The sequence below is a fragment of the Furipterus horrens genome, unplaced genomic scaffold (assembly GCF_987537825.1).
Source record: "Furipterus horrens unplaced genomic scaffold, mFurHor1.1.pri manual_scaffold_1, whole genome shotgun sequence".
In the NCBI taxonomy this organism is placed as follows: Eukaryota; Metazoa; Chordata; class Mammalia; order Chiroptera; family Furipteridae; genus Furipterus; species Furipterus horrens.
The window spans coordinates 53,371,238-53,393,817 of NW_028327171.1; the positions used below are offsets into that span (position 1 = coordinate 53,371,238).

At 43.8% G+C, this 22,580-nt stretch overlaps 2 long non-coding RNA genes across 2 annotated transcripts in view; both read left to right on the top strand.

Annotated features, from left to right (window-relative positions):
* The first annotated feature begins 4,614 nt into the window (after nucleotides 1-4,614).
* Nucleotides 4,615-22,580, top strand: part of LOC150021104 (uncharacterized) — a 36,646-nt gene continuing 18,680 nt past the window's right edge. The window contains exons 1-2 of the long non-coding RNA XR_016512095.1: nucleotides 4,615-4,796; nucleotides 7,765-7,856. This is a non-coding gene — a long non-coding RNA (uncharacterized LOC150021104). The remainder of the gene's footprint in view (nucleotides 4,797-7,764; nucleotides 7,857-22,580) is intronic.
* LOC150021105 (uncharacterized) lies at nucleotides 16,695-18,092 on the top strand. Its single transcript, XR_016512026.1, has 2 exons — nucleotides 16,695-16,887; nucleotides 17,179-18,092. It is a non-coding gene; the product is annotated as an uncharacterized LOC150021105 (long non-coding RNA).

Below are 22,580 nucleotides of genomic sequence, written 5' to 3' on the forward strand. Positions count from 1 at the left end.
TGTGTAGATCTATGACTTAGCACAGGCAAGTACATTGAGGCTCCTGTGTTTGAGTGACTTGGCCAAGGTGACATACTGAGCCAGACCTTAAACTGGTCCAATGTCACATGACTCTTTTGTCCTGAGCCCTTACCTTTTATTCACTATTTTGGACTTAGTTATAAATCTGATTTTATCATATTCCTTACTTCATAGGTGCACCATGACCAGCAGTCCAAGACAAGGCTGTTGTTTTTGTTTTATTATTTTTACAGCATTAGTTTTTTCTAATGATCTCTGAACCCAAGCCTATAATTTTACATTTTGCTCTGTAATACCAAGCTTGGCCTCTAAATAATTCCCCGGACTACTTTGCCAGTTGGCTTCCTGGCAGGTTCTTTTGATGGGACTTACAGGTTGGAGGTAGGAAGACAGGATAAATGAGGAGCTCTCTCCGTTTCTTGCTTCCTGTCAGCATCCCCCAGCAGCCTGGGAGAGCCCCAGCTCTGGTCCCCACTTCCTTCAGCTCTCCCAGCACCAGCCATCAGCACCTGCGGTTCCCCTACTCCTGAGCTCCGAGCAACATGCCCGCACACCGGCCATGCAGTTCCTTCCTTTGAACTCGTAGGTCTCATAACACCATCTCTTCCCGTCTGTTCACCAGCGTTCAAGGTGATACATTTTGTCTCCAGTTACAATACTTCAGTGTTCTCAGTGTCTGTTTTCTGATCTCTCAGTCTTCAGTCCTCTTGTCATCAATTCCCTGTGTTAAACTCTCTCTGTTTAAAGTACTTAGAAAGGTTTCTGTTTCCCTGATTGGACACTAATTGATACATTATCCCCATTTCTTACTGCTACATAGGTACCTCATCCAGTGTGTTTGGCATATATCTTTGATTATGAATAAATCCTTGTTAAATATGCTTTGTTTTCTGTGTGGCTTTATATAAATGCTACTGTGCTATGCATCTCATTCTGTTTTCTTTCACCCAAGAACATTGTGCTTAGATCTATCCAGTGTTTTAGTTCTAGTTCACTGTTTCTGATTTTTGCATAATATTCCAATATGTATCCATTCATTTCATGTATCCATTCCCCTAGAGACTGCCTGAGATCATCACCAACTTCCTGCTGCTGCAAACCACACAACTCTGACTTCTATGAGTGTTTCATTTCATTTCCCCCTGTAGTGAAGCCCGCCAGACATCACATGCTTTCTTCAGTGAAGCACATTCTGCGCAACAAGGTGGCTCTCCAGAATGGCTACACTTTTTGTGCTGGTAGGCGCCTATTTCCTCCTTTCTTCACCAGTACTTAGGATCTGACAGGCTAATGTTGGCAGATTTAGTGAGTACAAATACAATTTTGTAACCTCATTTTGCATTTCTTTGATTATTAGTGAGGTTGGGTGTCATTTTTCATTGGATTTCCTGTCTTTTTCTTGTTGGTCTTCAGAAGTTCCTTGTATATTCTTTTAATGCCCATCAGCATAGGGCATTGCAAATATCTTCTCTTTATTTGATGCCATTTTTAACCTTTATCTAATGTATAATTTGTTGAACGCAAAAAAATTAATATTGTTGTTGCCAGATCCATCGATATTTTGCCCTAAGATTTGTGGGTTTTTTTAAAATTAATTTTATTGGGGTGACATAGGTTAATACAATTACATAGGTTTCAGGTGTACATTTCTATGATGTATAATCAGTGTATCAGATTGTGTGCCCACCACCCATGGTCAAATCGTTTTGTGCTTTTAGATTCGTCTTCAAGAGTCCTTCTCCACCCCAAGGTCTCAAACACATTCTCTTATCTTTTCTTCTACAGCTCCTTTTAGAATTTCAGAATTTTATCCTTTTTATGTAGGGCTTTAATCCATCTAAGATTCATCTTTTACTTAGTATAAGGTAGGAGTTCTAACTTTATTTTTCTTCAAAGAGTGGACTATATTCCCAGCCCCATCTGATCTCTTTTCATTTTATAAATGGGAATATTAGGCCCTCCTCTTTGTGATAGAATTAAACCTCTGTGGTAAACAACCCAAGCTCATGATTTAGCTAATGTTTTAGTGAGGTTTGACTAAACTGAGACCATAAAACAGAAAGGGGTATGATCGCATGCTTCAAGCTTCCCCACCAGATAGTTCCTTGCATCACATACAATTCCTCTCATCTCTTAGGACCCCGTACTGAGACTCTCAGCTCTTGTCAAACACACCCCTGACCCGTTCCTCAGGGTCCCTCCCTCCTGATGACCTGCCTTCACACATGCCACCCCTGTGGAATGTCCCTGCTAGGCCACTTCCTTCTTCCTGCACCACACTCATCTCTCTTAAGACTGTTCATGGGAATCTCTCCAGACCCAGCCCTTTCAATGCTTCATTGGCACTAACGCCTACACTTGGCCCTAAACATCCTGGGCTCAGTAAGCTCAGGGTGTGTGTGTGTGTGTGTGTGTGTGTGTGTGTGTGTGTGTGCATGCGCATTCATAGAGAGCTCCTGCTTTTCATAGTTTACAAAACCCTTTTACATTCTCACTCATGACTCCCATAAAGCAAGCAGAACAGTAAATGTTTCTTCCATTTACAAATGAGAAAAATGAGGCTTGAAGGGTTTAAATGTCTTAAAATTTAGGCAATTTGCTGAGCCCATGCTGTAGGTACAAGGAATGGCTGGGACTAGACATCAGCTCTTCTGGTTCTAAGTTCAACACTCTTTCTTAGCCCAGGCACAGGGCCTGTTTCTACAATTAGACAGATCGTTCATCAAGGGCAAGGCAGGGTTTGCACCTACAGAAAATACTTGTCTCACCTGATCCAAATGAACGGCAGGCACAGAGGCCATTGTACTTGAATCCTGGTCTTGAACTCCTGTCCCTTTGCTTGGGGCACTTACACTCTTCCTAGCCACAGAGCATGAGCCCTCTCATAATGCTGTGTTCATCCTTATAATAGCACTGATCACAGCTATAATAATGCCATTAGTATTTACCACCACAAGTTCCAGCAGGGGACCTGTCTTTTTTTTTTTTTTTTTTAAGGTTTTATTTATTTATTTTCAGAGAGGAAGGGGAGGTAGGGAGAAAGAGAGAGAGAGAGACACCCATCGATTGCCTTACGCATACCGCCAACCAGAGACCTAGCCCACAACTCAGGCATGTGCCCTGACCAGGAATAGAACCAGTGACCTTTCGCTTTGCAGGACAATGCCCAGCCCACTGAGCCATGCTGGTCAGGGCTGTCTTGTGTATAACTGTATCATCAGTGCTAAGTTCTATACTCAATAAATATTTGTTGAATGTGTGAATAAATATTTGAATAAATAAGTGAATGTTTCCTGCGCCTTCTCACCACTACCTGGGCTCTTGTGTTCAAATCACCAAGCACCTGTATTAGCAATGCCGATACTCATCTGACTTTAATCCTCTTACTGCAGCATACCCCTTCGAGGTGGGCACCTGTGTTTACCACACACTTTTAAGTTCATTATAAAGTCCAGAATAGGACCAGTACCAGCATCATGACATTTCCTCCAGCCCAGGTTCAGCGTGCTCTTCCTTCTTGGTCCTGCCCCTCCCCCAACTGTGCATCCCAGCACCCCCCATGTCTAAGGTCTCCCAAATCAGGATCCTCTGTGGTTTCTTCTAGAAACCAGCCGCGTGGTTTGCACAAAACAGACTCTCAATACATGATGTCAAATAATGAGCTCTTTATTCCTCTTGGAAGTAGGATTTTCATCTGTCTCACAGATATGAATGCAAAACACAGCTAATTGGTAAATAGGAAAAAATGCTTCCCGCTTCTAGTAATATGCCTCCCCCTGCCAATGTTCAGAAATGTCAGCCATCAAAGAATACATCAGCGGTAAACAATATCTCTTGAATGACTACTCTGGAAAAAAACATGACTCTAAGCAGTCTGCAGGATAGGAGCTAGATCAAGAGAACCACTAGAATATTCTCCCAGAGCACCCACACCTTGAAGAGGTGACCTTTCCATTAGACAGGGAAACAAACTATTAAGATGTGTACAAGAACACACACACACACACACATGCACACATACAATATACAGAATTGATTTAGAATGGCAGGGTGGTTTGGGCCATAGGCTTTGGAGTCAGACAGAATAGGCTTTAAATTCTGCCTCAAATTTCTCCTAAGTAGTTTATCTTAGGAAAATTACTCCTCTGACTTTGTTTTCTCATCTTTAAATAGGGGTGATAATACTTACCTTATAATGTTGCAAGAATTAAATGAGATAAACAAACAAAGGTCCAGGAAAGCAGTAAGGGTTAATTATTAGTATCAGAACTGGGCTTCTTACATTTTAAAGCTGAGTATGTAGCTGTTGGGATAATGCAGAATAAAGATGGCAGGGAAGGGGGCCTGGGGAGAGGGGAGCTCAGAGCTAGGTTTTGGGGAAGGGTAAGAAAATCGTTCAGAAGAGTGAAGACAGGATGGTGTTTGAGGTGGGAACGAGGGCCTGGGAGGACACCGGAAGGAGCGGGCTCAGCTCCAGGTCCTAGCTCTCCCTGTGGTCACTGCTGAGCAGTCCCAGAGGACAGCTGTGCGTTTCCTCCAGATCTTACGCAATCACTCACTGTTTTCTTCTTTTAATTTTCCCCTGAAGTAGCCTTGGACATTCTGCCCACCCGTCTGTGAGGCTCTAGGGAGTGCCAGGCTGACCAGGGAAGATACCCTCCCCTTGAACACACCCTCCAACCCAGCCGTTGTCTAGTCCCGCTCAGGGCTCAAGGGGACACAGCCTGGTACTGAGGCCGGGGAGGAGCAGACACCTCTGAAGTTCACATGCAGAGGTAACGTCCATCTTGTCTCCTGTCTTTCCATGTTAACAAATCAGAGGAAACCTCTGTGTGTTGCAAAGTCTGTCTTACTTGGGGAAAAGATTGTCTTTAAGGATGTGCTCTTTCAAATGTGGGCCTTAGAACAGCAGGATCAGTGCCCCCCGGGAGCTTGTTGGCAGGTCTGATTCCAGGGTCCCACGCCAGACCCACTAAATGAGAATTTCTGGGACGAGTTCCCAAGAATTGATGTTTTTAACAACAAGCTCTCCAGGTGATTCTTACACACACTGAGTTTGAGAAGCACTGAAGGCTAAGTTTAGATACATCAGCCTCTCTTGAGCGTACTTGTATTACCTATGGTTACCTTTAGTCATGTGATTAAAAAAAAGTCTTTCTATTCAAGGGAACAGGAAGTTCACTCTAAAATACAGTTGCCAAATCCTTTGTTTCGAAACATAGAAGGGACGGGGTGGGGAGAAGCAGTGGGGGTGAAAATGGGACAATGGTAATAGAAAAACAATAAAAACAATTTTTAGAAAAAAAAATATAGAAGATTTTTAGGGAATTCCACTGTGGATCATCTAAGAATAATCATAATATAAACTGAGCTTTAGATATTTGGGCTGACCTAGTATACCAGTTAGAGTTCTTTGACTGCAAGCAAGAGAAATGGAATCTCACTACAAGGAATTTAGTAGAAGATAAGGACGTCTTACAGAATCAGTGTCAGAATGGCTGGGAACTGAGGTAGGCCCCAGGGAGCAGGACAGTCTGGAGAGCGAGCTGCTGCAGCGATTAAGTGACCCCACTGGCCTTCTGGAGCTGCATCCGCTCATCCAAAATACACATTCCCAAGAAAAATCTAATTGGTCAAGGCATAAGCACATGCCCAGCCTTGGCCAGTGGAAAGCAGGATTACTTGACCAGTGGTCCCAGAGCCCCTCCAAGACTGCACACAGTGGGTGCTGAATGGTTCCTCAAAGCAAAATCAGGTGTGGCTTTCAGACATGAACGAATGGAGCCAACAGGCAAGACAGCGGATGCGCCCCACCTCCCCAGGCTGGCTGGGTTGGACTGGACGCCAGCAGGAGCAATCCAGATGTGTAAACCTTAATAAAGATGAAAGGAAATGTGGAAGTTTTCTTAAAGAGGCTGGGGTGAGTTCAAAAGCTAGGAAAAACAGAGTGGGGACAACAGTATGATTAGGCATAGTTGTGAAGGCCCAGGAGAATGACCTTAGGTAATGACTTCAAGAAGCCCAGCTCCTAGAAGCTGTCAAGGGCAGAGGTCCCGCATGCTCCCGAGGAAGAGAGAGGGAGACAGAGGGTCAAAGAGGTGTCTGCGAGGGACTGCCGCAGAGAATGAGAACTCTGCTGGGATTCGGGCCTCTTTAACCACGCCTATCACTGGAGCACCCCCTAAGAAAGGACGTCACTCCCTCAGGACGATGTGTGCTGGTGCTGAGGTGGGTGACCAGGGGGCATGAAAGGGAGCCTCTCAGTTACCTCTGGTCTATGGATGTGTGCACTGTACAGCAAGAATCTGAAAAAGACAGCCTTACCAGTTTGTTCTAGAGACAATCTCTGACATTGCCAATGTGTAAGTACTTACAGACCTTGATATTTTTAAAGAGAAATGTTGATAGAAACTTCAATCATAACACAAAAGCTGATCACAGCTATTGAATACAGTTAAGCCCTGGCTGGATAGCTCAGTTGGTTAGAGCATTATCCCAACAGATCAAGGTTGTGGGTTCCATTTCCCCCATCAGGACACATATAAGAATCAACCAATGAATGCATAAATAAGTGGGACAAATCTCTTTCTGTGTCTCTCTCTCTCTGTTTCTCTGTCTGTCTAAAATCAATAAAAACCAATAAAAAAGAGAAACCCAATTAAAGGGACTAGAAAAATAAGCAAAAATTGAAAAAAAAAATCACTAGCATTTAATGAGCACCTACTATGCAACAGGCATACTATTAAACATTTATCTCATTTAATCCACAAAACGGCCTTGATATCTTTTTTAGAAGTGGAGTTTAGGTGACTTGCTCATGGCCTCACAGATAATATGTGGCAAAGCCAGTATTTGAGCCAAGCATGTTTAACTGCAAAGCCTACACTAAATACTAAATTAGCAAAGTCTTTATTACTATTTGATTTACTAGTGAAAATTTCTATAAAGTACTATTAGAAATAAAGTTTTCATAGTACTGAATGCATATACTTGTATGTACGCACTTAGCTCTTGCATGAGACTGCTTTGTTTCCCAAGGCCAGGCCACTGACCCCAGAGCTCTCAAAACAGGTCAAGAGCAGGATTCCACTTAAAGAGAGATGCAATAAAGAGCTATTTTCTATTTTTGAAAAAGATGATTGTCTTGGCCAGGTGGCTCAGTTGGTCAAAGCGTTGTCCTGTGTACCAAAGGTTGTGGGTTCGATTCGTGGTCAGGGGCATGTATGGGCAGCGACTGATCAATGTTTCTCTCTCACATCAATGTCTCTCTCTCTCCCTCAACATATCCTTGGTGAGGATTTAAAAGAATAAAAAAGATGATTTTAAATGGTCAGGCAAGTGTTCTGAGAAAATTCTCTTTGTAACATGTTAATATTACTTCTTACAAACATGCACCCTCACATACACACATCTCCTACTGGGCCCCTCATTTCCATGGGCAGATGAGTGTGATGGTGTATTTTGCTGTTGCCTTTATGTTGATATTCAAACTGCTCTCCTCCCCTCACCCCCATCAATTATTGAATGCCTTAAAAAAAAAAAAACTTAACCCAGCAGATGTGTGTGAGCTGTTTGATCTTGAGACTGAATAGGAACGAAAGTATCTGAGACTCAGATTATGGTGTAGAAGAGGGAAAAAAATCTTAACAGGAGCTCTGTCAAGGAGAAAGTTTTGCTTTGATCTTACTATTGAATTTTGCTAGTGGGGTGTGTGTTTGTATCTATTTCTATTTATCTTTTTAGCTCCAAAATTCTGTGCTGCTGTGTCCATCTTTTGTAACACCACAGAGGAGAGTTTTGTCTGGTTCCGTGCCATGGGATTTAAGTCATTTAAGGTAAGAATTTAATTTCTCTGGGAAATAAGGAGAGGACTGCAGCTTAATTTATGGATATCTTTTAAGGGATTCTAAAATAATTGGGGCCACTTTATCTCAAACCAAACGGAAAAGAGGCCTGTTAACAGGCAGAGGGGTTGTGCTTTCCAACAAGGAGGTCTGACTTTATCGTTTAATTCCTAATTTTCCCATCTTCCTCCCTAAAGAAAATCCAGACCTTGCAAAGTAGTCTGACCTTGGGAATCTAGAAGGAGGGAATTAAAGTTCATTTGTTTATAGTTAAATCTTATTTCAAAATTTCCCACGAACGGGGCCTCTTCTTTAAAAAAAATAAATCATTTTAAAAGTTAAGATAACTTGAGACATTTTAGAAAGTACCTGCTCCTGATATGCTGATAATATAATATAATGATATTGGTGTGATATACAGAAGGTTTTTAGCTGTTCATGCAACTTGTGGATTTGTGGATTTTTAATGAATTTCGCTGTGTAATGGAGTCTGTTTATAGTCTCACTTTTGACTTTTTCTCTTGATTTGAGGACTGCTGAAATGCTTATTCTAACCTTCCTTTCCTGGCATGCATTATTCAGTTAATGTATTCATTCATTCAACCAATATTTATTGAGCCTACTAAGTGCCAGGCACTTTGCTTATACACTTCTAATCTGTGGTGGATATTAAAAATAGATGTTTATCTGCACTTCAATGCATAAGCAAGAGTTCCTAAATTAGGTACTCAGAATCCTCCTATAAAGCTATTTTTAGAATTTATTTTATTTAGCATTTTCCTAGGTATTTATTCAACACCAGCCAAATATAAAGTCCAAGGCTAAACCCTGGCATAAGCAGGGAGATGGCTCAAGCACAGACTGCTTTCTAAATGACTTGGGGGTTGTAGAGGGTCACACAGAAGGACCACTAGGAAATGAATACCTGCGGGTACATGGAGTAGGCAGCACACTCAGAGAAAGAGGATCCCTTGGGCATGGGCTGAGGCTGAAACTTGTCAGCTTCCAAATAATCAAACTGCAATGTCAGCACTTTCATGTGGAAGGTGATGCTTTTAAAATGCTGTCCAAGGGGTGTGACCATTGTCTGGGAATCCTTCGCTGCTGGGCCAGGAGGGGAGATCACACTCTGAAGAATAATTTTTGCCTAGAATTTAGGCTGTGGGTCTTTGGGGTATGGATCAAAATGTTCTAGAAGAGACTATTTCAATTTCTCTGATAAATGAAGGCCCCGCTAGAGGAAAAAATATTATTGATATTCCCTACCCCACCCCAAAAAGACTTTCTAAAGCCTTCCATCATTTGTCGCTCCCTCTTCCACCCTCCCCCACTCACTGGAATGACTTTAGAACCTCAAGTGTTGGTTCCCATTGCCTTTGTGACAAGGTATGGTGGTCACAGAGAATAAATCGTCACAGTAGGTGAACTCCAGGACCTGGTCTCATTACCTAAATCAGCCTGGTGCAGTTATAGAGTTGGTTCACTCTCATACATAGACCCTGTGCTCACTTTTTTCATTGGGGTCCATGTGTAATAAACAATAAGTCATTGGTCCCACCTTATTTGGTATTAAAAAAGCTCAACATTTTTCTCAGAGAAGTTTTACATTTTCATGGTGTTTGATGCCATTGTTTGTCAAATGTATTTTAGGTATATAATTTTGGATGGGCCAACTAACAAAGCATTCACTACTCTATCTCCATTGTCTAAAACAGGGTTAATTAGCACATAGTAGGTGCTCAGTAAATACTGATTGAGTCAATATAATCCAATTCTTATTTTATGCTGCAAATAAATGTGGTAAGATGATGCTTTCTTTGTTCATTGGCTTTACCTTACCTGCAAGGGAGCTGTATTCAAAACACAACAGCAGTATTCAAAGGGCTCTGAGTCTAAAACATTGACCCCTTCAAACTTAGGGTGAAGAAATCTACCAGCTGCAACCCTGTCAGTTCTTTCCTGGTGAAAGGTTAGAGGAGGAACATGTTCTCTTCCAGTCAATTCCCAGGCATCTGGGTTGCCTGTGCAAGCTTTAATCAAGTTATCATATCTAGCCAGTGTCTCCTGGATCCCGTCACTTCTGAATGAGAAAAAATTTGCAGACAAATTTCTAGCAGCAGGAAATCGGTGCTCTCCTGCAAGGCTGCCTGAAAAGCACCTGCAACATCAGCAGCCTCCCTCCCACTCCTGCTGGGAGGCAGCTTCAAGCCTCTTACTTTGGGACCGAGTTGGGAGGAGGGTAGCGGGGTTCTTTGCTCATTCACTTCCAAACCTGCCACTCTGAAATACTGTGCTGGTACAAGTACTGCCCTGGGCCGGGTCCAGATGAGACATAGGCCCCTGGCCAGGCTGGTGACATACCCCTCACTGGCTTTGCTGAGTTGCTCTGGCCAAAGGAAAAGGCTCTGCCCAGAAACCAAGAAACCTATCACCACCAGCAAAACCTGCCCTCTTCATTGTCCCCTTGCTAAAGGGCATTTGATTAAGTGCCAGGAAAGTCCACTTTAACTTACCAGAACCCTCACTCAGCTCTTCTAGGAAGGAAGGGCTGCACTGGCTTCTGGGTTTTATCTATGCATGTCCGGCTATTTTCACTTTTTAGTGAAAACTGTGAGAGAGAAACAAAAAGCAGTTTTCTCCTTCATCAAAAAGGAAAAAAAAATTCCCCCTAGGAGGAGAGTTTTGCTGGAGAAAAAGAGCTGAAAGGATAAAGATATTGGCAGAGCTTAATGCCATAAATCTGATTAATTTACCTTGTGACACTCTCAACAAAAAAGTTAAGGGTCAGAGTCTTGCCTGCAAAGTGACCTTTCCCCTGCAGCCAAGGCCATCACAATGGGGGCCTGAGCTGCCTTTCACAGCTACCTGCTGCTCCCTACAATGAGATTGGACACAGTTTTCAACATGATGGAGAACACCTCGGGAGCAAGCAGCCTTTGTTCTTTCTGCCTGCGGAGGGGAAAGCGCCCAGGCCGACGTCTTCACTTTTCAGTGTTCGGATGGGACCAGACAAGAGCTGCTATCTCTGGGACAGAGGGGAAAAAACCTGACATAGAGAGCTCTCTCTAGGACTCATGTCATAAGTATATATTTAATAGCTTATGGCATATACAAATATGAATATGAATAAGCATGGTCCTTGCTCTAAAGCAACACGCGGGACAATGTCACTAACTAAAAGAGGATGCAATCAGTGCCTAACGCATGGGAGGTTCTAGGTGCATCTCACAGGATGAGTGCTTGAGTGAACCGCGAGGGCACTTTGTACGAAGGAAGACACACAGAAGGACAGTGGAATTTCCAGGCTGAGGAAACTCAGGGAATGATCTTCCCCTCCACCTCTTCAATTCCACCAATACACGTAAGAGATGCAAAATCAGGTGACCCTCCCTTTTCTCCCATTTATGTCAAAAATAAATAGCTAATCTCAGACCAGGCAAGATCTCAGGAGGTGTGAACAGCTTTCACTGGGGCCCCTGTCCTGGTGGCTCTTTCTGGGAATGTTCGGCCCCACATGGGTCATGTTCAGAGATTTCTCTGCTTCTGTGAGTTGCCACATTGTGTTGCCAGCGACCCTTGCAGCTTCCCAGTTTTGCGTTTCATCTCAGCTTCAGCAGAATGTATCAATAAAGGGGTGTTTCTGGCACAATGGCATAACGAAATGGGAACCAGACGTTCGGTCAACACCATCAGAGCTGTTTATCGGTGGAATTCACCTTTTGTTCAACATTTGTTTTGTGGTGAGGTTGTGCTGTGTTTTTAAATTCACATTTCTTCCAGTCTCTTCTAAAGGCACCCAAGTTTTGCTGATTCAGGACTTCACATGCCTGGCAAAAGGCAGTTTCGAACAGCTGGCAGCCATGGGGGCTTGAAAACCCTCCAGTGGGCAGTTGAATCTGGCTCCCTGTAGATTTATGAAGCCACAGATGGGCCCTGGTGGGCTTGTGTGAGAATGCCAGGCAGGCCCAACCCCATCTGCACACTGAAATTGTGTCTAGACAGAAGGATAGGCACATTCACTTTCCAATTTCACTGTGAAACACGTTTATTGCCACTGGAAGGCCTATGGCATGCAGGCAAAAAATCAGAAAGTGCTCAGGAAGAAAGAAGGAAAGGGAAGGAAGGGAGGGAGAGAAAGGAGGGAGAGAAGGAAGGAAGGAAAGAAGGAAGGAAGGAGGGAAGGAAGGAAGGAAGAAAGGAAGGAAGGAAGGAAGGAAGGAGGGAAGGAAGGAAGGAAGGAAGGAAGGAAGGAAGAGACCTAGAGAGAGTACATGTCAAGTTAGCACAGAACACACAATTCTTTCCATGACTGGCCTTCCAAGTGTTGATGTTGGAGTCCCCTCTGAGGGCCACTGACCATGGGGTGGGTTATCTCCCTTAGCTCAGCTCCAAGAAGGGATGCTGAATCCTTGCATGTCAGCCTAGAAGGAGCAAACACTAGATACGGCCCAAAGGAGGTGGTGGTAGTTGCTATTGTTGCTGTGCTGCCCAGCAACGATAAGATCATGGAAACACAGGATAGAAAACAATTCAAAGAGAACTGGCTCTGGTTGAAGCAGAAGTAAGAGGTGGTCAGGAATCCACTTTCTGAGACATTTCTTCCCTCTTCCCTCACCAACACTCTATCTCTCCTCAATTGGCCCACAAAAGACATTGAGGTTGAAACAAACCGATCTGTTCTAAGGCCCAAGTTGGCCACAGGTCTGAGAGGAGGAAATTGACCAATCTAGGAGTTAGTGATAACACTGGGACCAGACACAGTTCTCCTATCTCTCAGCCAGGTGCATTCCCTTACGCCCCAGGCTAGGTGTATACTGGGCATCCTCATTTCCTGATTCTATAGAAAAGGAATGGAGGTTTCTACAATTGTAGGAGAAGCAAAAGGGATCAAGCTTGGGGTTATGGGTCCTCCCCATCCTGGGCACATGCTCCCAGATGGGGGACATACACGGCATGTGTGAAATATCTAAAACCACCTCTAGCCCCAGATTCAGACAGCCACACTTTGTCTGGTCGCCATATGTCTGGTCTTAGAGATTTCGTTTTACATTGAAAATATAAGCATCATAATAAGGAAAAAGATGAGCTCATTTATCCAGTCAATGGTTTTGTATGAAGGATTTACTTGTAATTTATTGATTTTTCTTAAAGAAAAGTAAGAGAGAACAAAACAACAGATTCCATATTCTCCAGGCAATGTAGGGCCTGATGCCAGTGGTAGGCCTATCTTAAATAGAGTAGAGCTTGACATGTTGAAAGATATATTTCAGTAGAGAAATCAATGAGAGAACATGGCACGATTTCAACAGATAAATAATGTGCACAAAAAAGTTCTCTGGCTCTTAGAAAACATTGTTTTGGAAGATTATCCAGACTTGCAATTTAGTACCAGATGTTGGCATCTGGAGAGACGCTGATTTGACAATTTACCGGAAAATATAAAGAAAATTAAAATGGCACTTTCCAAAAATAAAAAAATAAATAAATAAAGGTTAAGAATTGCTGCAATGGTCCAGTGGAGCAGTCCTGAAATATCAGAAAACCGGAGCTTATTATTTAATGGATCTCAAGGGATGTCAAGTGCAGCCTGGGCTCAGGAAGGTTCTGGAAGGGTATCTGAGGGTGAAGAAAGGGAAGGTTCTTTGTTGGGTTCCATGAGGCAGGCCAGAGGGCATGGCTGGCCCCTGTGATGTGGTTGCAGGGCCCAGAAGAAATGGCTCTCCCAACCTGCTATTACAGCAGCTGTGGTTGGGCCAAGCCTGACAGTGAGGCTCTGGCAGAGCACTCAGGAAGCTAATTGACCCCAGCCTGTAGCACAGACGGCCATTCTCCCAAATTCTGGATTCCAGGACACAACGCTACAAACTCAATCTAGCAGCCTAACAGTTCTTGGTTCTCATACCCTTTCTCAAGCAGATGAAGTGTTAATATTGTACCTTCCTGTCTGTAGCTAGGCCTCACTTCTACCCACACTGGAAGAGGAGCAACTATCCTTCCCAGTAGTTCTTTCTTAAGAATGTTGAAGTTTCTTTCCCAGAAGTTGCTAGAAAACTTCCCAACATGTCTCATTGACCTGCATTAGATTCCATGCCTTTCCTGACCAATTCTGTGGGCAAGGTAAAGCCATGAGATTATTAGTGTAAGTTTGGATTCTCCATCAGACTTCTCAGCCCCACTAACAGAGCTGGTGTAAGGCCATATTCCCCTAAAACATGAAACTGTGGAGATGGAGTAGGCAACCCCCCAAAAGTGGTGGGATGAATATTAGGAAGCACCAGTGTCCAGAGTCCTTCTTCACAGGTATAAAGATGTACCACATGGCCCTTAGCAGTGGCTAATGGAACCTTGGGGGATAATCCAGAATATCCAAAATCAGTAGCAGTTTGGGAAGCATGTTAAATTAAATATAATCACAAATACATTGCAGCTCCTCCCATCAAATGTCTATTTTGATGTCTATTTTCTCATCCCTTGAACCTGGGATGACCTTGTTTTAACTAATGGAATGCAGCAGAAATGGTATTGTATGGGCTCTATTTCTCAGGCTTGCAGCTTCTTCTCCTATTCTCTTGCAACACTCCCCATACTATGTAAGAAAACCTGAATTAGGTAACTGATGGTAAGGGATCACATGGAGAGGGGGCCAAGTTGACAGCCAGCACCAAGGCCTTGGATGTGTGAGTGAGCCACCTTAGATCCTCCATTTCCAGTCAGTCAGTCAAATGACCACATCACTTGAGTGACTCAGGGCAAAATCAGCAGAAGAACCACCCAGCTGATCCCAGCCAACCTGTAGAATTATGAGAAATAATAAATCACTATTGTCTTAAACCACTAAGTTTGGGATGGTTTATTATGTAGCAATAGGTAACAGAGTCAGAAAGGGCCTTTAAAACTCTTCCAGTCTCTCAAGTGGTTGTCTGCTGAACCTGTTAGGTACACTCACTACTTGCTGAGGTAAAAGGCAGCACCTCCCATTTTTGGAGAGTTCTATGTGGATATTTTCCTACTGTGGAGGCAGACCTGGCCTCCTGATGTTTCCATCCCTCAACCCTAGTTCCCTGATGCTTACTGGGGCCCTAGAGAACAAGTTCAACTCCTCAACTACACAGAAGCACTTCAGCCATTTGGTCACCTTCTTTTATCCACAAAAGATATCCTTCTCCAGGCTAAGCAATCCTAGTCATCAACCCTCTTCATTGTTGTTGAAATGGAGGATGGCAAACTTAAGGGCCAGGCCTATTAGGAGGATGTTGCAATGATCAAATATTCTGAAACCCCTGGGGCCATGGCCAAAACATGCCCTAGGCAGGAGCTGGTCAAATTTGAAGAAGCACCAAGCCAACTTGCTCAGTGTAAAGGTGGGCTTCTGGAGAAGGCAGTTTGCTGGGCTGCTTAAATCCCAATGGGACCTGAAGAAGAAGGTCACAGGGTATCTGAGAGGGAGGGCTAGGGGCCTAAAGGTTGGCTCTGTGGAAGCAGTGGGGACAGGGGTTTGTGAAGAGAGAATAGGAGATATGGATCCCCAAATCAGATCATCAGGGGGCATACAAAGCAGAAGAAATAGGCAGTCAAGAGGACCCAGACTTTGGCCTTGGTTTAAGAGAAATGGGGCCAGCAAGAAGGGCAGAGCTGGTGCTCACTGGATGCCACATGAAGGTCCATGGTGGGTTAGCTGGAAGGAAAGGCCTGGGCCCAGAGGACAGTCTCCACTAAGAATCCTGTGCCCTGGAAGAGCTGGTCTGTAGACAGGGCAGGAGTTTACTTGCTTTACAATATCCTCAGGCTGGCTCTGCTTTTCTCTCCCCCTCCCCACCGCCTTGTGTGGAACTCTTGGGCCAATGGCAAGCCAGCCTCCAGTCTCCTAGCAGAGAAGGAACTGGAGGCTGCCGGCCCTGGGCTCTTGGAGTGCTGGGTGAGTATTTGTGTCTACCACAGTAGCCCTCGACTGCCCTAGGACAAAACCACATTTTTTCTTCTCTTTATGCTGTGGAGCATACTTGAGGAGGCCTCAACAAATATTTGTCACAAGAACTTTGCCACAGTCAAACAGAAACTGCACGTTGACACTTGGATGAGACTACTTCAAGCTACTCCTCAGCCACTGCAGCTTCTCAGCGACTTCTGGCAGCCAGCCTTCCACCCCCACCTCTGTGGACCTCAGCAGTTGAGGGGGGATTTCAGGGAGTCCCCTCCCCCTTGGACTGGCATGCGGAGGGTGAGTCTGTTGAGGACACAGTGTGTCCTAAGAGGAAGAAATGGAAGGTGTGTTTAAGACCTGACTCCTATAGCAGATTCCCCTGTCCTCGGAGGCCCTGCTTCATAGTAATGGGGGTCCGGGGGTCCCGGTGGGGTGTCTCCTGAAAGTCCCCAGCCCAGACTTCAGGCTCAGAGGTGCAGAGATCAAGTAGCTATGGAGAAGGAAGTAAATGCTGCTGTGGGGAAGCCAATGCTTTCCTCCACAAGGAGGCCAGTAGGGGAAACGTGGCAGTGTCAGCAATGATGGCGCTGAGCTGGCTCTGCAGGAGGCAGCAGAAGGCCAGCCACATGCGAGCAATCTGAGTTCAGGAGCTCATTCCCATCCAACTGACCTCCTCAACTTTTTCCATAAAAATCTTATGTCTTAACTTTTCTTGATTAGTCAATCATGATATCACAAGCTACGGACCACATACTTCCTTTCCCCTGCACTCTTGGGGGTGTATATTTTCCTGAGATTTTACATTTTTCACATCACAAGTGATTGTCCCCCTGGATGTGGAAATGAGAGAGTAAATTAGCAAATGATTACAGACTTACCATTCTCCCTCTCGTAGATCGTCATGAATCTTTAGCTGGACTTCAGATGAACACACAGCATGCATTTAAACATAATGTGGTGATGAGGCTTAGATCGGACATGACCCGGCTCCCGGACGGTGTGTGCTGAGGTGTTTGTGCACAGACGGGAGTGAGGCCCTTAGCGAGGTCACTAGTACCACTATTTGCCTCAGAATGTAAAGATGCCATTAATATAGATAAGGTGAGTAGAAAGGCAGCTTTTCACTTAGAATGAACTATTATTTTTAGGCTAATTGTAAAAAGTCAGGCCATTCCACAATAGGGTGGGGGGTGGGGGAAGGGATGTGGTAACAATTATGCCGTCAGAATGTCGAATTATCAAATCTAAAGATAGATTTCAATAGCAATTAAGATTTTTAAAAAATCCTCCAGGGAACTAAACATCTTTGAGATGAAGAAACTGATGCTTAGAGTGCGTAAGAGATTTATTCAAAATCAAAGGCACTTAATCTCTTTGCTTTTCACACCACAGAATCACCGGGCATCCAATCAGAGAGCACTAAAACCCAACTCATTTGTTTCAGTCTAAGAAATGTCTGAGCACTACTATCCCATTGCCAGGAGGTCCACCGACAGTGTCTAACTGCTTCCCTGTCTGTCCGCCCCCTCTCAAATGCTGCAGCGAGATAAGGGTTAAATCAGACAAGTCCCAGAGCGCTCAGATCTGAGCCTGCGGAGGTGCACGTGAACCGACAGAGAGAAAGGCTCTTCGGACATGTTTCTTCTGTTATCTTGATGGCAGGGGTATTTGGTGCCCTTTCTGTAACCCCAAAAGCCTTGAGTCTGACAGCAAAGTTTGCAAAGACTGTCTCCAGGCTGTAGCCATTGCAAGTGCCTTTGCAAAGATTAGGCTGTTTGATAAACAGATAAACTTGGAGCTGGAAGGGACTTTAGAGTTTACCCAACTCAGCTCTCTAAATTTTTCTTTTTTAAACAGAGGAGGAAGTTGCAGCTCATAGAGGAGGCAAGAATCTCCCAAGGAGCCACAGTGACTCCTGGATGGGAGAGGAGCCAGGATGGGAAGGCAAGCCTGGCCACTCTGCACAGCCTCCCCTGGGGAAGGCTGTCTTCTCAGAGATCCCCAGAGCATTCCTTCAATCCTGGGCCACACGCTCCCTCCCATCATCTCTCTCAGCCCCATCTCTTCCTTTGCCATTGCTGACTTTGCTTAAAGGAGAACCGGGAGTGTGAAGAATACTATTGCTTTTGCAGATGAGTCAATCAAGTCCCAGTTTAAAAAGAAAGAAAGAAAAAAGTTTCTTAAGCAGCACCTGTTAAGAATCACTTGGAACTGCCGCTGAATTCTAGTTCCTAGACCCCATCTCAGGGAAGGCACTCAGGAACCTCATGTTCAATAAGCACATCTGGGCAGCTGTGCTGCCACTTTGTCTCCTCAGCATTCAAGGCTTGTCATTGTCAGGCCTCTACCAGCCTTTTCCACCTAATTTTCTGGGTCTCTGCCCATCACATCCCTATAATCAGCCTCATGGAACTTCTGGTGTTTAATAAAATTTCATTCATCATAGTGGAGTTACCATTTACGTTGTGCCTCTAAAGTATCACAGGATGCAGTCTCATTGCAGTGCCTCTCTGAAGCAGGTGACAGCACTGTCCCCATTTTACAGTGAAGATTCTGAAGGTGATAACTCGTCTAAGGGCACAGAGCCCAAAGCCCCTGCTCCCAATCACTTCCCAGCACTGTCTCCAGGAGCACAGCCTTTGTTTTCCTCACCTCTGTCATTACTGACACTATTTCCTCCACAAAAGTGACGTTCCTCTGCCCGCCACCTCTGCCTGATAATGTCCGGCCCATTCCTCCCAGCCCACCTCACTTCCCTCTGACTCTTTCCAGGCTCCTCTGACTTTGTGCCTCTTACTGGAGGTGATAGTGGGCACCTTCCCCACTGGCCCCTGCCCTGGACCACACCTGGATGGCTGCAGGAGATTCCTGTCTGGTCTCCACTGTCACTCCATGCAGCAACAGGAGTGACAATTTCTAAATTTCCGTCAGGTCACATCACATCAGTGTTCATCAGCTCCAGGGGCTCCTCATCTCCCTGAGAGTCAGCTCCCTCCCCACAGCCTGAACTCGCTCTCTGACTTCACCCCTGCTTCTCCCCTCCTTGCCCACTCCACCCAAGCCCACTGGTCTGTTGTTCCTCCAAGACACCATGCACACGCCTGTCTTGGGAGCGGGTGTTCTTACTTCGCAGAAAGCCCCAGATATCCTTCAGGTCTCTGCTCAGATGTCACTTTATCCCGGGGGCCTTCCTTAACTATCCACTGCAGGAAGATACTCCTTTGGGCTTCCACAAATGGGGAGGCCAAAGCCCAAAGACAGAAGTTCATTATCCCAGGTCCCACGTGAGCCAGTGTCCACCAGTACTGGCACCTGGATGTCTCAGCTTCTCATCAGTCCCTTTGCCGCTGCCTCTATGACCAAGAGGTCCGAGCATCATACTCCCTAATGCATAGATGTGTTCAATTTCTGCCATCCGTGGGCTGTATGATCACAAGCAGAGAGCTCCATGTCAAAGCCTTAACTGTATCAAACACAAGGAGAAAGGGGTGGAGGGCAGCAAGGGAGCATGGATGCAGTTAGCCTCCGAGGTCCCTCTGAACTTAGTAATCTTTGATGAAAGATTAAGCTTTGCTGTCTGACACCCACTCCCTAGGCAGATCCAAGTTATGTAGGGGCTAAAGCAAATAGCATTTTGAGGGCCTTTTATGAGAAAAAGAATATAAAAATTACAAATCAAATTTAGGTACAAATATGGATATTTATTTAGAAAGCTGGTAAATACTATAACACTAAAAATCCTAAGGATAACTTTATATCTTTAGTAATTAACTGCTTACAATATGTAATTTGTATCTATAATATTTTTTACTAACTACTTTTTGATTGACTCTTAATATGACAATGATTTTGTTATATGATATTCAGTAGAGCTATAGAAAGATAATTCACTCTTTCCTCTGGCATGATTGACTAAATTTTTTATTTATTTATTTATGATGATGATGATGATGAAAGTTGCAATGTAAAAAATTCAAGATTTCTCACTAGATATACTTGATTTTTGTAGCACCCCTACAGGTCTACACCTACAGACACAGAATTGTGATGAATTCTATTTCACACAAGTGTCACTTAAAAAAGGAAAACACATATGTAAATTTATAATTATAAATAATGTCTTATTAAGTATAGTCCTGACTTCACTCTTACCAGGCACCATTGAAATGAAATCCTCCTTTTCAATTGCATACACACGGTGAGTAGAAGCATTTCCCCCTTTAGCTCCTTACCTAGCAAACCTTGCTCACTTCTCCTCCATTCCCCAGAGACCTCCAGTGCTTAATTTAACTGTTGATGGGACCTTTAGTCTGCAGCTCTGTCATGACAGCAGATGAGTTAGCATGATGGAGATACATTCCTAAAAGTCATCCTTACATCAAAAATGCTAGAAATAACTTCATTACCTGGGAGAGACAGCAAATCACATAAATACATCCCATGAAGCCCAAATTAAGTAACCCCCAACTCAAGGTCCTCTTGGCTGGAACGTGCAATTGCTCTGGGACCAACTTTAATGTCACTTGACAGTCCTGAGGGTATGATGGTGAGGAATCAAAGTAAAAATTACATTTTTAACCAATTATGGTTAAAATACCTGATTTTTGCAAATCTTACAAAGACAGATGGCAATGAGAATACCTTGAAAGGGTCTATACTGAAGAGAAGCTTCAACTCTATTGACCTCCCTGTGAATTCACTTTCCTTTGAAGAAAATGACTGCCCACTCTGCCTACCTGTGGGAGAGGAGTCTAGCCCATTTAGCCAGGGAGTTAAATCCAGGGAGAGGAAGCCTTCTTGATTTCCCAAGAGTGTATTTTCCTCTCTATGGAATAACCTCAATAAACTCCAGGCAAGAAATCGATTACAGAGCAAGGTCTTGGCGAATTCAAATACAAAGGATTACATAGAGTACTGCTTAAAATATTTTGGCCTTGTATTTTATTCTTAGTGTTGGAAGTACTCTACAGTCTTTTCTAATCCTCATGATGCTTCTGTGGGGCAGGTGGGTGGCAAGGATAATTCTTCACGATGTTGAAGCCTTGGTTGAAATGGGGCCAAAGTCTGGCAAATGAAATACAAGTATGGCAAAAGTAGGTTTACAGATGTGAGTACACAGAACAGTTTATTCTTGTATTATTATTTATTAATGATTGTAATACTTTTCATAAGAACAACTGTAAACCTATTTTTGCCCCACTTTGTATAATCAGCAAGTTATAGGGGGGGAAATAAACCAAATTTTGAAATCTTTGCTTTGGGTATGTTTTCTCCTATCTAATGCTTTGTATAATTGGGGTAGATGGCTTAATACCAATATTTTCACTGGATGGCAAATTTTTAAAGCAATTAAAGAGCTTTAGCTTCCTTCTTGATATACCTTGTTTTATCTTCTCAAAGAGATTACAGAGTAAAATAGTTTAAAGATGAAAGAGTGTGATTTTCCATTTAAGGAGCAGCCCACTGTGTCTGCTGGCCCAGAGATTGTTGATACACATCTGAAGACAAATAGTTAATAAAGGTGTTTGGATTGCAACATCTGTTGCCATTCTTGGGCTCTGAGACTTAATTGCAGACTGGAGCATCAAATCTTCAGAGGGTTTGTAAGACAGAGATTGATTGGGGTCACCAGGTTACCCAGAAGTAAAATCCCAATCCTTATCTTTAAAATGCAGTGTCCAATTGATTCTCTCTGGATCATTACACACAGCACACCGAGGTAGGGCCAGGATAGGAGTGGTCAAACATTTTCCTTTTCGAGATACTTTCAAAATAAACCAGAGTGGTGCTTTGATTTTGGTGAAGTATCAAAGCAAAATGCCAGCTAAGGCTTAGAGACGGAGGCAGCAGTGTTATGTTAATGAGGAAGTCCACCTCCTGGTTTTACATCCAATGGAGAGGGCCCGTTTGCTTCCCACCTTAGAGACCAGAGCACAGATGCCAAGTCTGTGCAGCCAGCGGCAGCAGGCTGAAACCACAACCAGTAAATCAAACTGTAGGGTCCCCCTGCCATCAGCAATGTATAAAATCAAAAGAATTAATGAAATGTTTCTATGATTAAGATGTGATCAGGACTGATCCCCAGGGGCCACTCTCTACTGAGTCTGGAGAACTGAGTTCTGGTCAAGCTACACCATTAAGTTACCATGTGACTTTGAACAGATCACCTCCCTTTCCAGGCTGCCATAGAGTCATCTTTAAAATAATGGGGTGAACTAAAAAATTTCCAGTGTTCTCAGAATTTGAACTTCAAAGTCTGGTGTGTTTTTGTTGTTGTTGTTGTTTGTTTGTTTGTTTTAAATTTTTTGTTTGTTTTTTAAATTTTAATTAGTATCCATACTCTGGGTCTTACCTGAATATCCTTCCTGGGCTGTGGCTCCTCAATTTGAGAATCCATCTCCCCAAAGACAGAGGCCATATACAGAGGAGGCCTAGGCCCAGATCAAAGGTACTGTGGACTGAAGTTCCAAGGGGTGTGATTCTCCAGCTGAGTCTCACTCAGATGGTCAGTAGCTTCTAGAGAAAACCAATAAGCATATCTCTGGAGTCTCTTTCATATATCTCAGAAAATTCTAAAGAGATGGTAGCATCAACAGAAGGCAAAATGCTGTTTCAACCAGCAGAGATCAGGAAACGAACTTGTGGCTTCCCGGAGAACTTTAATTTCACTAGATTTTCCTTTTTGACAGATATATAAACAAAAAGTCATATGTGGAAGATAACTCCTAGAACTCGTAATATCAGGGAGGTCTGTGACATGAATGTGTTTGATTCTGGTAGTTGAAGGATCTGAC